The 15,383-nt window shown below is 46.4% G+C and overlaps 1 protein-coding gene across 4 annotated transcripts in view; it reads right to left on the bottom strand.

The window, feature by feature from the left end:
* GRB10 (growth factor receptor bound protein 10) overlaps nucleotides 1-12,151 on the bottom strand; it is a 145,531-nt gene extending 133,380 nt beyond the window's left edge. For 3 of the 4 annotated variants that reach the window (XM_065629874.1, XM_065629876.1, XM_065629873.1), the window contains exon 1: nucleotides 12,000-12,151. The gene's annotated coding sequence lies outside the window, so the exon portion shown is untranslated. Of the gene's footprint in view, nucleotides 1-11,723; nucleotides 11,859-11,999 lie in introns of those variants that run through there. The other variant, XM_065629875.1, reaches the window with a different exon arrangement.
* Nucleotides 12,152-15,383: the final 3,232 nt, after the last annotated feature.

A 15,383-nucleotide genomic window follows, 5' to 3' on the forward strand; every position in this document is an offset into this window, starting at 1 on the left:
AGCATATCACTGAACTACATCAGTGCTCAAAGATCCTCCATAAGCAAGTCTTCAATATCCCAAAGATATTCCAGAAACTCTCTAGCACCAACACAATCTCTACCACAAAAACCTGCTTTAACTCACAGCATCGACACAGCACATTCACACAGTCCAAAGCACACAGGGCAAACTGCTCTTACTGTTATATCGTCTCCCTCTTGGTACATTTGAGATGGTTCCTCTTCTGCTTTACCACACCGGTGCTCACCAACAACTCCAGCTCCCTGTATCTCACCACTAGGGACTTCAGGTGAGCCCTGAGATGCACTCACTCCACCCAACCCCAAGAGAGAAATGGGGTATTTGGGTAGCCAGGAGGGGAGACAGCATGGCCACAAGACTGCTGGAAGCAGATGATGATACTGCTGAAGAAGGAGCTGCAGGGAGGCAGCCCTGGCCGCAGGACAAGAGGAGGAGCAGAGAAAGTCATTTTGGGAACATCTGCTCCTTCTGCATAGCAAGCCAGGATTTAGAAAAGTTCACAAGCTCCTCACACAAAGAACATGCTTCCCTGCTTGCTTTCACAGAGTTACGATTGCAGAGTTAGAGAATACTGGTAGAAGGGGGGAGCTAAGACCAGCTACTGGATGAAAGCATCACTGCCCACACAGTGCAATGATTCATAGCTCAACCATAGGTTTAGGCAAAAATTCACTCTGACCACACAACTTGAACATAAATCCACCATACTCAACAGATCGGCTTCAGACAAGCCACAGTTGCGCACAGTAAGAAAGCTTCAGTCCTCACACACTTTAAAAAAAATAAATAAAATGGAAAAAAAAAAAGTTGTCCCATGGATGCTCCTCTGGCTGGATGAGTCTTCTCTGAATCACTGCCCAAGTCAGTACATATATGACATGGCTGAAGTCAAGCATACAAGTTGGCCAGATATCCTGAAAAAAGGAAGAAACTTGGCATTTGTATGCAACTATGTTGTATAAATGGGCATGTAGCATGCCCATAAAATTACTTCTCATTCATTACTTCCTTCATCTCAACAGCCCAAAAACCTAATACAGCTGTGCAAAGAGATTGAAGCATTATGAGTAGCATTTGTTATAAAACCTGAACTTCATTCAGCAGCTGGTATAGAGTGTTCAAAGTAAAACAAAGAGGATGGGGAAAACATCTAATACGTCTTGTCACTCTCCAAATACCTTTGCAAAAGACAGAAACTGCTTCTAGATGGAGGCTGACCCCTGTAACAAAGGCTCAGAAAAGATGTCTTCCTCAGTCCATCCAAGAGTTCACATACAATGGAGGTGGTACCCAGCCAGAAAGACTGAACTAGTCAGTTTAGCTCAACCTTTTTGTGTATTACAATTATGGAAAAAGCCAACTAGAAATGTTTCTTAAGAGAAATGCCGGTCACTGCTGTGCAATCCAGAACCCAAGAACCTGAACTCCAGGTCTTCCCAAACTCTGTTTAGTAAAACAAAGGAAAGCTGTGATATGTCACCTTGCCCCCAAAATGATACCACTTCTACCGCAGGCAAGAATAATAACCAAAATTACTGAAGAACTTATTTTGGTTTTCAGTTTGCAGGGTAGTTTTTTGTTGTTTTGTTTGGGGTTTTGTTGTTGCTGTTTGTGTTGTTTGGTTTGGGGTGTGTTGGTTTTTTGGTGGTGTTTTGTTTGGTTGGTTTTGGGTTTGTTGTTTGGGTTTTTTTTTTTCAGGCTAAAGACTACTATCTTTAGCAAGGGCGAGAAATTTGCAGCTCTGCCCAAGGCAGCCCCTCAAGAGTCATAGGAGTTTATGGGCAAGATCTGCCCAACAGCCACCAAGACTATTTCCTAGTAGACATAAGAGCAGACACCTCTAGTGCCTCCATTTGGCTATAGAAGCCCTTCTTAGTCAGAGCAGAGCGGCGGAACCAGCTCACAGGCAGCTCTGGGATCATGAGACTGGGAATTGTCAAGATGTTCCAGGAAAAACACATTTCAGCCGGTAACTGGCCTGAAACAAGTATGTTTTACCACAACATTTCAGGGCAAGTCAACCAAACCTCCAGTGTTCCTCACAGCACTGTCATAAGTATGAATAGCTGTTATGCTCAGTATTTCTCATAATATGAATATTGATGGATTTGTTACCAGTTACTTCCTCAGTTGCTCTGGTTTATGATGATCATATAATAAAATACAGCTACACATACTTTACATAATGTTTTGAAGCTGTGAAGGTGATATTTTTATCTTTTTTATATGTACAAGAGCAATACTAACATTTTTGTTATGGTTGAGTTGCTCAATAAAAAACTCCACCTAGCACTGACACATTTCTTGTTCATTTTAAGAAAACAACTCAGCAACACGTCTGTTTTCCTAAGAAAAACCCCAAAAATTTAAAAAAAAAAAAAACACACACATTAATAAAGACATCATCACTTAGATTCACATTTCAGGGCAGCATAAGGATTAGATGCAAGGTTAACACCAGTTCTTTTCCCTAAACCCTCCCTTCAACAGGTAAACCTTGCAAATACAGGCAGGCTCTGGAGACATTCTGCAAAGACAGGTCTAGTCTTTAGCTTCTTTGCTTGAATAGCTCCTTAACATTTCTTTGAACTCAGAGAAAAACCCTGTGTTAGGTCTTCAGAAGAATCACTAGGCTTCCCTGGCCAAGCTGACCCAGCAGTTTGCTACCACCAAAAGGAGAGGGGACCCATTCTTCTCTTGCCCATTTCTTTCCCTTCCTTTACCTGGAAGGGCATCTCATCTCAGCTACCCCATCGCATGCTTCCAAGAGCTGGTCCCATCCTCTAATACAGAAGAAAACCAGTCCCAGAAAAAACAAGTACACAGGACACCTTTCTATTCGGTTAGAGTCGGCCATGAACATGTGTAGTAAACGAACAAAGTAGCGCAAGGAAAGAGACCTAAACACTCTTACAAAAACACCTTTCAGCAGTAGTGAGCTCTTAGCATGGCCCACATCTTCTGAGAAATGAAGAACTATCTTCCAGGTGAAAAGCTTAATCTATTCACATTGCAGATATTTCACAACAGAAATTTGCATTTCAGCATACTAAGAATGGAAAAAGTGACTTGTATCACTGATGGCTGCACACTAGCTGCCTCCCTGAAATTCTACCAAGAGCTGCCAAATTGACCCGATAGGCTACTTTAGGTCACCTACAGAAATGTCACCTTAGCTCATCTGAATTTTAAATGAGACAGATCAGGGGAACAAACCTCATAAGGAAGAGCTGGACTGTTGGACATGAAGGTCCCTAAAAGTTCTCAGGGACAAATACAAGAAAAACTGCAAGTCAGGCTGTTAAGAGCACAGGACCCCTTCATTCACTTTGCTTTTCAAAATCGCCTGTTTCCCAAACACCCAGGAGAACTTCTCCCACTGATGGGAAAAGGAGTTGAACAAGTAAACCAGGATAAATTACACCCTTAGCAAAATTAGCTCAGGTTAAGACTAGCAAAGCATCTTGTATTGTCATTCTCCTACCAAAGACTGTATCAGCAGGACTATTTTCCAAAGGACACTGGGAGAAAACAGAGGGAGGGGGAAGTCACCAGACCACAACTCACCCAAGTGTTGCAAGCATCATCACACACCTGAAGTCATCCTGTCATACGCAGCATCACCTGCAACGTTCTTTGCAATGTTCCTCTGACTTTCCATGTGTTAACAATGCAATCCACCTTTGCTAGCAAGGAACTCCACAGAGATTTTTCCTGACCTTTCTAGCATTAGCTCTAGAACAAAAAAAAAAAAAAAAAAAAAAAACATGCTGAATGCAAAACAAACTTGAGCATAAGTCAGAGATGCCAGCAACCCAAACAGCATTTGCTCTGCGCTCCCACAGCTCATGTCGTAGCCCCCTTGCTCAGTTCTCCTGAAGCCTTTTAGAAAAATACCCCAATGCCTCTTCTGTAACCTTTCAAATGTTAAATGTCATGACTATGTGTAATGCTATAATAGCCTACCAGTAAAGAACATCAAAAGCTATCAGTTCTTGAAAATCATGTATAATCTGTGACATTCTATTTTGATAATTTCTAGAGCACAATAACAGGCTATTTTGATTGCTTTTGCCTCAGAGAGCCCTCATTAGGAATCATCATTTAAAAACAAAAAACAAAGGTAGGTACCCAGCAGCCAGGGAAGAAAAACAAAACAAAACATAAAAAGAGAGAAAAAAAGAAACTTTCGGCATCAACTTTTTGGACTTCAGGGTTCCTGGAATTAAATATTTCATCACAGCAGAAAACAAAACAAACAAACAAGAGATTTGAAAATTGGTGAGCTCTTTCATAATGTGTTAAAAATGCATGCATTTCTGTGTCTAGATTATAGACACTAATAGCAAATCTGCCTCTAGCATAAGATTTAGCAGCAAGTAGTATTTTGTCCTCACAATAGTGCTGCACTGATATCTTTCTCTTGGAAATTTTGTTTATTATACTCCTTGCTGTGACCAAGTAACTGGAACATCACAGTTCGAGCTGGACAGGAAAAACAAAAGCAACCTGACCCACCAAGAAAGCGTCTGCCAGCGCTCGAGCCATTGTTCTGCAAAATATCAAGGCTTGAATTCTGACAATCGCCTGACATCTCGGGTGATGTCACCATGAGCGGCTATTAGAATGAAGAATGATCATCCACAAGACTCTAATTCGGCAAGAATCAATACCCTCGTAATACATATTTCTCCCTTAACATTCTCCTAAATGGACTTTAATACATTTGAGCCAAAAGGGAAAACAGGCCTTTTAGGAAAGGCTTTGGCACAAGACAAAAATATCGCAAGCTTCTGAATTTTTAGCTTTTCCAGTTCCTTGAAGTTTAATTCCACACTTGTGCTTCGATACAATAAAAGCTCTTCATTCCCTCCCAAGGATGCTTAGAGCTCTAACAGTACACTAAGCAAAATCAACCTACAGATTTTACTTTCCTCTAGGCCTCTGCGCCCCCCTCCCAATTCTCATTTAAGAAAAGAGAATGTTCTATCTGAATCTGTACCTAGTAGGCTGGCAGTGATGAACATCACTGGAAAGAAGGAAAGGGGCGGGAGGGGGGTGGAAAATCACTTCCCCATTCTTCCACATTTTTTTTTCAGCTCTTGAAAGCCTCTGGTCTGATCCTTTCTAATATCTAACTACTTTGTCCCACTGTCCTCCATCAAAACCAAGGCCTGGAAAAAATTTCTAACAGTATGTCCTTTTCTAAAGGATCTAAATTCCCGATGCCAGTGAGTTTTGAAATCTAAAGCACCCTAAAAACACATGAAGCATGCACAGAGCCCAGCTGCAACTCCCTGACCAAGAATATGTCCAAGTGTCAAATCGTTCTGTAATGGGAGCATCTGCAGTGAAAGAGATTTGGGTGACATTCCGAGGATTCCCTTTCCCATGGTTTCAAAACAAAAATTAGCATCTGAAGATGACCTAGAAATAAAGCTAATTGAAGGTAAAAAAGAGCTTCAGAAAACTTATGCCTTTACTACAAACCAACAACAGGAGTTAGAGCAGAGCAGCAGCCACTTGATCAAGTCATCAGAATAGCAGAATTCAAATCCCAGGCATTGAAACAACTTTCCAAGTGTTCATCAAGTGCTAATCTCCACCATGAAAAGTCTACAGACTTAGAGATTCTCTCTGCTTACTGATTTTCTCACCAGGGATGCATAATGGAAGAATGATACTGGTGTCATGGAGTATTATCCACCCTTACTTAGGCGCAGCCTTCAGCGACCACAAGCTCAGCTTCACAGCGGCCGCTCGGTTTCTCCAATTTCTCTGTTGACACAAATTCTGCAGCAGTAAGCGTGAAGGGAGCACAAGGACCGCGCTCTGAAGTTTTACTTTGTGAACAAATGTAGAAATCCCCACCGCTGCTCAGCAGCAGAGTTCCTTCCCACCCGGCCATAGGTTTATTCCAACAGGATGGCATGGCATTTCCTCTACAGTTTGCCTGCCAGGAAAGTAATTTCCTATTTTTGTCCTGTTGAGAACTAGTAGAAGCTGGCATTGATGGAGGTTGGGAAGAATCAGAGACTGGTTTGCTAGTGGTTTAACCAAACATGTGTTTACAATTACCCCATTCATCGTGACCTGCCCGTGTAAAACTGCCTTTTTGGAATTTGCCCATGTTCCTTGGGTTTGGCCTCCAAAAGAGCTGAAACAGACTCCCTAAGAAATACATTGTTTGAATAGCACTGCTGGAGCAACAAGACTGTCCAATAGTTAATACTGTAATCATTAATGCAACTGTTGGGCATTAAGATCAACACAGCTGCTGAACTTGTTGCTGTTGGCCTACGGATGACAGCTTAGCAGCAGGAGGGTACGATAATGACAAAACCTCTTGCAGTCTTCTCCTGGAGTCCAACAAAAGAGTACAACAGCAACAGAACACTGCGTTTCCTTCTCAGATGCTCTACAGTATCTGCCTACAAAAAGAGAATGCAAGGATGGCGCAGTGTTCCCAGCAAACTTGTCTAGGGCACTCATCACCTCTGCACCCAAGGACCATGACTACCACCATAGTCCCAAAGCTCTTCTCAGAAATACAATGCACAGTATAACTAAAACTTGCAGCTCCTCTCACCCTTTCCGCAATTCTCCCTCCACAAAAGAAGCAGCAGGGTCTGTCCTACCTTCACGTTTTAAAGGGGAAATTTCTCGCTTCTGATCCATTCTCCAAGAACAGGTCAAACTGGCCTTATCCCACCATACCTGAACCAGTCTTGAAAGCTGCAAAGAGCTCCAAGAGGGACACGCTTCACCTCTCTCAGTACCTATGAGGCAGACTTTAACATCATGAGCCTAGATTATGCCAGATCTAGTCTAGCAATCTACAAGCTTGATACAACCTGTAATTTTACTTTATACCATACATCACAGAACTATACATTTTCCTCGCTCTAAAGCTATCACTTGATACCCAAAGATCTAATGACTAGCCAAAAGGTAGTCAAAGGTTTCTGAAAGGCTTTGAGAAGGAAAAGGTCCCTCACACTAACACAGTATTAGTCATGTGCTGTATTATCCATGCTGCTGGAGAAGGTCTACTCTGCTAAAAAGATCACCCACTTAGAAAAACCAGTCTTCATGACGGCCAGATTTTGCTGTAGCCATTCAGGAGTAGCTATCTTCATCTGCCTCTGGGTTAACTAATTAGGATGTAACTAGCAGATTTCATTAAAAGCTCTCTTGGCTTATAAACAAGCATTCATTTTGTGTTTTGAAGAACCCACCTGATTCATCCTGTCTATACTTTTGTTCAATCCACACTTGAGTCTTTGTTCCTGGTCCTTTTCACTATGGGTAGTTTGCCTGTAAAAACCCAAGCAGCCACGTAGCCATCACCACCTTCTACTCACAGAAGATGACTCACCCAGTGCTCAAAACCTCACACTTTCATGAGAGTGTCTTCCAACAAGTTTTCAAGTTCATTCGCAGCACTGGCTCTCCACCATTAAACCGAAATTGCTGATACTTTCAGTTAGAGTCCAGGAAAGACAGAACTATTCACAAGGGCACACTACTCTAAAGTAGAGCTTGAACTTGCAATATCTTCAGTCCTGATAACCATGTCCATTCACTCTGCACAAACTGATCGATCTGCAACTTATGAAAGACTTTAAGAAAGCAAAGAGGGAGATGAGTTTTCAGCCAACAGATGCACATCAGTGTGAATGTGAAGATCACTTAGAATTAGAGTTTCATGATAACTTGGCACTGGTGGTGACTCAATGAATCCTTCAGTCTTCAGTGCTCCTATGCACATTCCAAAAGCTGATAGAAACGACAAACACTATCACTTTAAGATTAGCATACCTGCATGAAAAATGTAGTGCCTGTCTCTCACATCAGGTATCTGGTGAAGAGACAGTACCCAGGGGAATAAAGCATGCCAGCAAAGGGATTGTAGCGTATATCCAACCACATCTCATAAAGTCAGGCTATTCTGGTTGTTTCATCACTGAAGAGATTAATAGTTTGTAGACAGGATGCCTCACGCTGATCAACAATTTTCTTTTACGCTGCACTCACAGTGGAATCTGGCTCCCTTGGATAGTCCTCTCCACATCCCCAACGCAACAGAGGAGCCATACTGAGCTAAGGGGAGAACTGCTGCTCAAAAAGATTATCTGATTCAACAGATGGCATGAGAATAGGAAAGACCTGGCACAAGACTAATTTAGAAGTGCACAGCTCAACAACTATAAAGAAAGAGAATTCGATGAGGTGACATCTGTTTACTTGACAGTATTATGTTTCACAACAACCACTGGTTTGGGAGAAAAAATGAAACAAGGAAACAAGACTACTTTGTCACATGCAAGTTCAGGTTGCAAAGTACTCTCCTGACCAGCAGGCAGTGCAAGGATAGCAAACCTGCAAATTAAGTTCAAGACTTATAAAAAGGATTCCTTGGCAACCTCATTCCTCATAATTCCTAAAAAGATTCTGGAGTTTCACCTTTTAGAAAAAGGATCTCCATTCCTAGATTTCCCTAGGTGAGGAGTCACAACTGGCATATTTTGGGCATGCCCAGGAGCAGGTCCAGTTTCCAAGAAAAACAATCCTAACTTCTTAGTCTGCTTTCCTACAGAAGGAGGCTTATGCAATCACACTGTAGCCAAGCCATTTGGCAAGCTTCATGCAAGCCTGACAGAGGCAGAGGTCTCAAGAGTTATCTTCCTTGTTTGCAAAAACACCAGACCAGGTGGGCACATGCAAGAAACGCAGCACTGTGAACCAGCATCAACACCCTCATAGTTGAGACAAATCCAAAGAAAAGCAGGCTTCTTTAGTCTTAGTTTGGACAGAAGTGCTGGCTTAAAATGAAGAAAAGCATTTCCCTCATCCTTACCAATAAGGTTCATGTAGAGGTTTAGCCAGTAGAAACTGGTAAGGTTTTTGTGCCAGTGTTTGCTGTAACCAGTGAGATTTCTACCTAAGCAAATGTTTAAGTGCATCCTAAAAACGCATACCCCTGGTCATCAAAAGGCACCTCCTTCATCTCTCCCCCCTCTCTAGTTTCCAGGTCTCTGAAGAAGCACCCGAGCGCATTTCCCCGCAAGTACACCTCCAAAGACAGAGCTCAGCTGGTCTAAGGAAAAGTTTTGCCTGGAAATCTGGCCTCATTTAGCATTATCACCATAAACGCCCATAACCACGCACACAGGGGCATGGTAGAAGGGAGGAGAGGAGCAACAGCACAGTCCCACCCGGTGTGACACCACTTGGCAGCCCCCCGGCTAGCCCGCTGCCACCGCTACACACACCCAGGGAAGCTGACGGTGCCTCACAGTCTAGAGGGACATCTGTTAGCTTGGTGCTGTCAGAAAACAAACTCCCGGCGCAACACTCCCATGCTGCTGGCAGAAGCAGCGCATGACCCAGCTATGCCTCTCCTCTGCCAGCTGGGAACTCCCCGCCTTGGAAGGATCCCTTCACCAGAGCGATCCAAATACTTTTCGCCCATTTACACCCCGAGCGCAGCTGAGAACACGACCAAAGATTTCTAAAAAAACCTTTGTGACAATTCTTGCTGGAGTCATTTAAGTGCTCGCAAGATAGAGGGCTGCAAATATTTGTTTTATTCACAGAGTGCGTGGCATATGCTTCAGCAGAACTGAAATGCAGAGATCCATTTTGCATTTAGGGAGCACTTTTGGAGTACACAATAAAGAACACAGGAATACACCACTGAAACCCAGGTGTGGCAGAATCTGAGAAAGCAAGCCAACTCACACAGTGGTAAGGGAGGGGACATTTTGATTAACAAAACCAAGGAAAACCATGGAAGTACCACAAGATCTTTAATACATAGCCAGGGCAAACAAGACCTACTTTAAAAACAAATAAAGTCCAAGTGAAGAAAATAAATCAAAGTATAACATGGTAAAATGACTACTGGAGGCAAGCGTCAGGGTCTGCTGCTCCATCAGTTTACCATTTGCAATAAGGCTACCAAACATTGCTCTTCAGGCTTTGTTGTTTGTTCTACATTGTGCTGAATTTTTAAAGGGTTCTGCTTTGGAGAAAGAAAACCCAAACAGCCTTGATATTAGCATCTAGCAATACAAAGATAGCCAAAGGAATATGGCTCTAGAACAGCTCTTCCCCTTCTGCTCCACTGTGAGATAAGCCCTCCAGAAAGATTGGCACACCACATGAGGAGCATCCTGCTGAACCCCTGCACCTCTCCCTAGCCCTAAAATGATCATGAAGCACAGCCAGAGCTGCCATTTAAAGTTTCAAGTGTATTTCCTTTTTCCATGCAGGTTTTCTAATCTCCATATGTTTGCAATGGTTTTTTTTAACCCGTCCTCATAACTCACTCCTTTTAATCCTTGGATTAGCCTCATTGCCCTTCTCCATACCTTTTCTAGAGCTTTAAGAACAACTAGTCTGTAGACACAGGAATACACTCAGTTGGAGTGGTAACACATCACTGCTACACATCCTACAAAATCTCTGTTAGAATGAGCAATTGCTCAGCACCTTTACAAGGCAACACAATTTCAACTGTCCCTTAGAAGTATAATTTAAGGTGGTAGCTAGCTGCGTCTCTCCTATCCCACTCTCACTTCCCCCTCAACCCCAAGTTCATTCTTTTTTAGCGAAGGGAAAAGCAAACCACATTCTCAGGGGCTGTTTTAGAAAACCTGATCAATGCTGTTTTGACATATTAGCAACACATGTTCCCATTTCAACAAATGGGAACATTTCAGGCAGACCACCACTTCAGATGGAGTGGGGCTCCAGACTGCTGAATCAGCACTTTCCATCCTGCTGGCAACACAGATTTATGCGACGCTTCAAAGGAAAGCGAGGGGAAAAGGGGGAAGGGGCGGGGGGAGCGCGCTGGCACTTAAGCAACAGAAGTGGGCAAGAGGATTTTGCAGGAGTTCATCTGCCAAACCAATTAACTGCAAACTGTTCTTATAAAGATGCCACGGTTTCAGCTTGCAGTACCACAGTTATACAACGAGAGAGAGCCGTGTGTGAGCGGCTCTCCCCGGCGGGGAGCAGGGGCAGAAGAAACCCAGTACCTCCCTCCCGATGTCGGGTCCCCGGGGGCGGCGCGGGGTTCTCCGGGGGGGCGGCGGCGCGCTGCGGGGCGCAGGGCTGCTCTCCGCACACACGCGGCTCCCCCGGCTGCCGCCGCGGCTCCGCACAGCGGAGGAGCAGGAAGGTGGCAGCACTCCGCGGTGGCACTTCTGCGAAGTGCCCGTCCGCCAGCCCTCCCGCAAGCACCGAGCAAGGTGGGGGGACGCGGGGAAGTGTCGGCAGCACGGCCGGCGGGGCAGCTCTTCGCACACTTCCAGCGCGGGGCGACGGGAAGCCCGGCTGCCGGCGCCGCTGGGGAGAGGCACGAAGCGGGCAAGCAAACAAAACGCGGCAAGGAAGCCCCGAGCCGGGGGAAAGGGCCGCTTCCCCGAGCCCCGCGGAGAGCAGCCGCCGGCCGCCCCCCGCCCGGCCTCGGGGGCTGCCCGCCGGGCGGCGGGAGGTGCGCGGGAGCCGCTCCCCGCGGGGACGGGGGGCTCGCCGGCGGCCCCAGGAAAAGGAAGTTTGCTCTCGTCCTCCTCCTCCCACCGGCCCCCGCCACCGAGGAGCCGGCAAGACCCCCCTCCTCCCCGCGCTGTGGCTCCCCAGGGGCAGCCGCGGCCGCCCCCCCTGCGCACCCCACACCGCCCCCTTACCTGCTGGGCGGCCGGCCGGCACCCTCCCCGCCAGGCGCCGCGCACCCGCCAACTTTCGGGCGGGCGTAAGGGGGTCGGGGGAAGGGGTCGTGCGCGGCGGTGGAGACGGGAGGGCGGGAGGAGTGCGGGTCCTCCGGGCAGCGGGGTGGAGGTGACACAGGCGGGGGAGGGCAAGCCCCCGGAGCCACGCGGCTCAAAAGCAACAAATAAAAAAAAAAAAATTAAAAAGCAATTAAGCAAGCAAGCAAACAAACAAAAAAAAAAGGCAAAACACACCCAACGGGGACGTTGGCGCCTCCGCAAGACGACCCCAGGCTGCGGGAGGGATCTGCGGAGAAAACTTCTACCGGCCCGCGCTGCTGCTGCCGCTGCTGCCGCCACCGCCGGCAGCTCCCGGTGCTGAGGGCGCCGCGCTCTCGCCCCGCGCCCAGCTGAGTCCCGGCGGCGCCCCGCCCCGCTCCCGCCCCGCTCCCGCCCCGCTCCCGCCCCGCTCCCGCCCCGCTCCCGCCCCGCTCCCGCCGCACGCAGCCGCAGCCCCGGCCCGCGCCCGCCGCTGCCGCCGCCGCCCCGCCGAGGGCAGGGGGCGGCCGGGAGTCCCAGCGTCGGCGGGGCGGCGCGGCCCGGCCGCGGAGCGTCTCCGGGGTGAGAGAGGCTGGGGGCAGCAGGTTAGAAGGCTGTTAGGGGTCCCCCCACTCTCCCGCAAAAGCTCACCAACAGGTGGTACCGCCGCGTGCTTTTGCTGGGGGGAGGAGGGCTGTTTTCCCTTGAAAATAAAGCCAGGGCCATCTGCAAACGCGAGGCATTCATGCGTGGACTTTAACTTCTTCTGCCCGCCCTGTTCTCACATTTTTTTCCCCTCAAGACTGCCCAGGGAAGGTTGCTCGACTGTCCTTCCTGCTTTCCACTAACACCGAGCAGGAAGGTGGACTACCCCAGAGCTCTTGTATGTTCTAAAACACCCTTATCTCCCTGGATCCTCAGGCTGCCACCAGACTGCCGCTTGTAACTTCTGCACAGCGCGATCTTTGCTATTTTGCTGGGTGGATCACCAGGGCTTTACCATAGCTCCAAGCAATCCTACTCACAAGTAGCTTGCAAATAGCTTGGACTGCAAAAAGCTCTTTTAGACGTGAAGCTGCACGCTCCCCTAAGAGCTACTGTTTTGAAGTGTATAGACTTCAACGCAAGCCACTGTACTGCAGGAGGAGAGGAATAGTCTGTTCGCCAGATGCAAAAACACCTCTCGTAAGTGGTCAGCACTATAAAAGGAAATCAAGGAGGAGCGGGAGAAATCTCTGGGCTTTTCCTCCGAAGACAGTTGCGTGTACACCCACAGGGAGTATTGCGGCTGAGCATCCGAGCTGAATGTATTTTGAAATGTAACATGATACCTTCCTTGCTCTTGCTCTTTCTTCCTCCGTGGCTCTGCTTTTCTGTATTTAAAGGAATGTTTTTGTTATCAGCCATCCCTGTGCTTCCAGCCCTGCTCCCATCTCACTCTGTCCTCACCACTCGCTCTCCCTGTTCGACTCCTCAAATAACCTCTCTGGTTTCCTCGTCTGTGTCACCTCAGCCTCTCAGAGGCACGTGCCGCTCTGCTGCCCACCCTCCTCATGCCACCAGCCTCCGGGCCTCTCCCCAGGACCACGCTTCCCTCGGCCGTCTCCCTTTGACGCGGTGCCGAGCGTTGCTCTTCAACCTGTCAGCACCTCTAGCGTTTGTCCCAGCCCAGCCTGGCCCTTCGGGAGCTTGCTCCATGTGCTGCTGCTTCTCAGCCCCTAGTTCACCCCTCTCCTCCCACTGCCCAGCCGCTCTGCCCTGACTTGCTGCGAGGCATCATTCAACCCTGCTCATGCTTACAAAAGGAAATTTCTGCACGTGTGGATCGTAGAAAAGCAGAGCAGCCCAGCTTGGAAGGGACCTCCAAAGATCGTCTGGTCCAAACTTTCATGGGAAAAGAAGCCTAGGTGGGATTATCTGGCACCTTGTGCAATCGCATCTTGAAAACCTCCAGTGATGGGGACTCCACCACACCACTGGGGACATCGTTCCAGTGGATGATTGTTCTCATTGTAAACAATTTATTTCTTACATCAACATGAAACATTTGTTGCTGCAACTTGTACCTTTTACCCCTTGTCTGCTCCCTGTGGCTCCTTGTAAAAAGAAAGCCTCTGTCCTCTCTGTAGCTGTACCTGTACGATTTGACCAGTTTTTGTACAACAGATGTTCGGGTTCTTGCTGCTTTTGCAGAACCCGCTGCCACTGGCAGGGCCAAGGGCTTCAATACACGCCTCTTCTACACACTTTAATGGTATTTGCCCTGGTACATTCTTTAGCTGCGCAATGAGATGGTTATACTTTGTCATCCATAGTATTTCCACCCTAGAATATCAGTTTACAGCCCAGCGTTACACGGTGTCCTCAAAAAGTGAGAAGTAAAAGGAGAGAAGTTATATAACTGGGCAGGCGCTGCAGAGCCAGCCAGCCACTGCCAGGATTGCATTGCGGGGATTCCCACCTTCCAAAACATCCCCCTTCTGCCCCAAAAGTCCTACTGGCCCAGCCTCAAAGGCACTTCACACATTTAACCTTAAAACCAGAGACCGCCCTCACAAGCACGATGTGCCACAATCCAACACTGAGGGGAACCTGGAGGGATAAAGCCCAGGTATTTTTGAACCATCACGCAGAAAACTACCTGGCTGTCTTCCAGCGTGCTCTTTCTTTAAGTGTGCTCACTGTTTCTCTATATAAGACTGCTGATCCATCAGTTAATCATATTGAGTAAGTACCTAAAATTAACTTTTAAATTATTAATGCATGAGAACATATCCGTTTGCCATGTACATTAGTTTAAAGGATTACAGTGTGTACACTGAGTGCCATTAACGTTACATTTTGAAGACAGTAAATTGAATTGTATGGAAATCAGAAGAGTTGATGGATTCCTCTACAAATGCCTTTGACAATGATAAAATGTTCAATTGGATTATTATTAAGCATGTGTCTGTACTTAAATTTCTTTCTAATACATACAAAAATAAGAGACTGCGCAAGTCTTAGTAGTATAATATTTTTCATTTTGTGATGGGTTAAAAAAATAGATACACATGAGTATTGAAAGTGCTCCTATGACAAATAAAAACGTTAGGAAAGACATGTTTAGTTTCCTAGGCTACAGCTGTGTCGTTCAAGACAAAACTATACTGTCATAAAATTGTTTATCCAAAATAGCACCATTAAAACTGTTAAGTGCAGAAGTAGCAATGCATCCTTTCAATGGCAGTGAAGGACGTACTTATGATAATCATCTTCTTTTCCCTTAACTAACGAATCTCTGACGAAAACCTACAGTAAGCCGTATCATGAAAATAACAGCCTAAAATGCCAATTATTTTATCTAACGCAAAAAAATGTTGTCATTTTCTGCAAGAAAAACCGCACAAGAAATTATGATGGCAATAACGTTCTGCAACTGTGTAAACATTATTCCTACTCGAGGACAGTCCAAGAAGTAAAGGCAAACATCAGCACGGAAGCCTTGGTGCCTTTGGGACTTCTGTGCAAGGGAATTGTATCCAAGAGAAGTTCATCCCAACTCCCTCTTTTCTTCTTCTTTGCAGGGGTTAAGGTTGAGGTCAGAGAAGACAAATTGCA

This window comes from Caloenas nicobarica, chromosome 2 (assembly GCF_036013445.1).
Source record: "Caloenas nicobarica isolate bCalNic1 chromosome 2, bCalNic1.hap1, whole genome shotgun sequence".
Taxonomy (NCBI): Eukaryota; Metazoa; Chordata; class Aves; order Columbiformes; family Columbidae; genus Caloenas; species Caloenas nicobarica.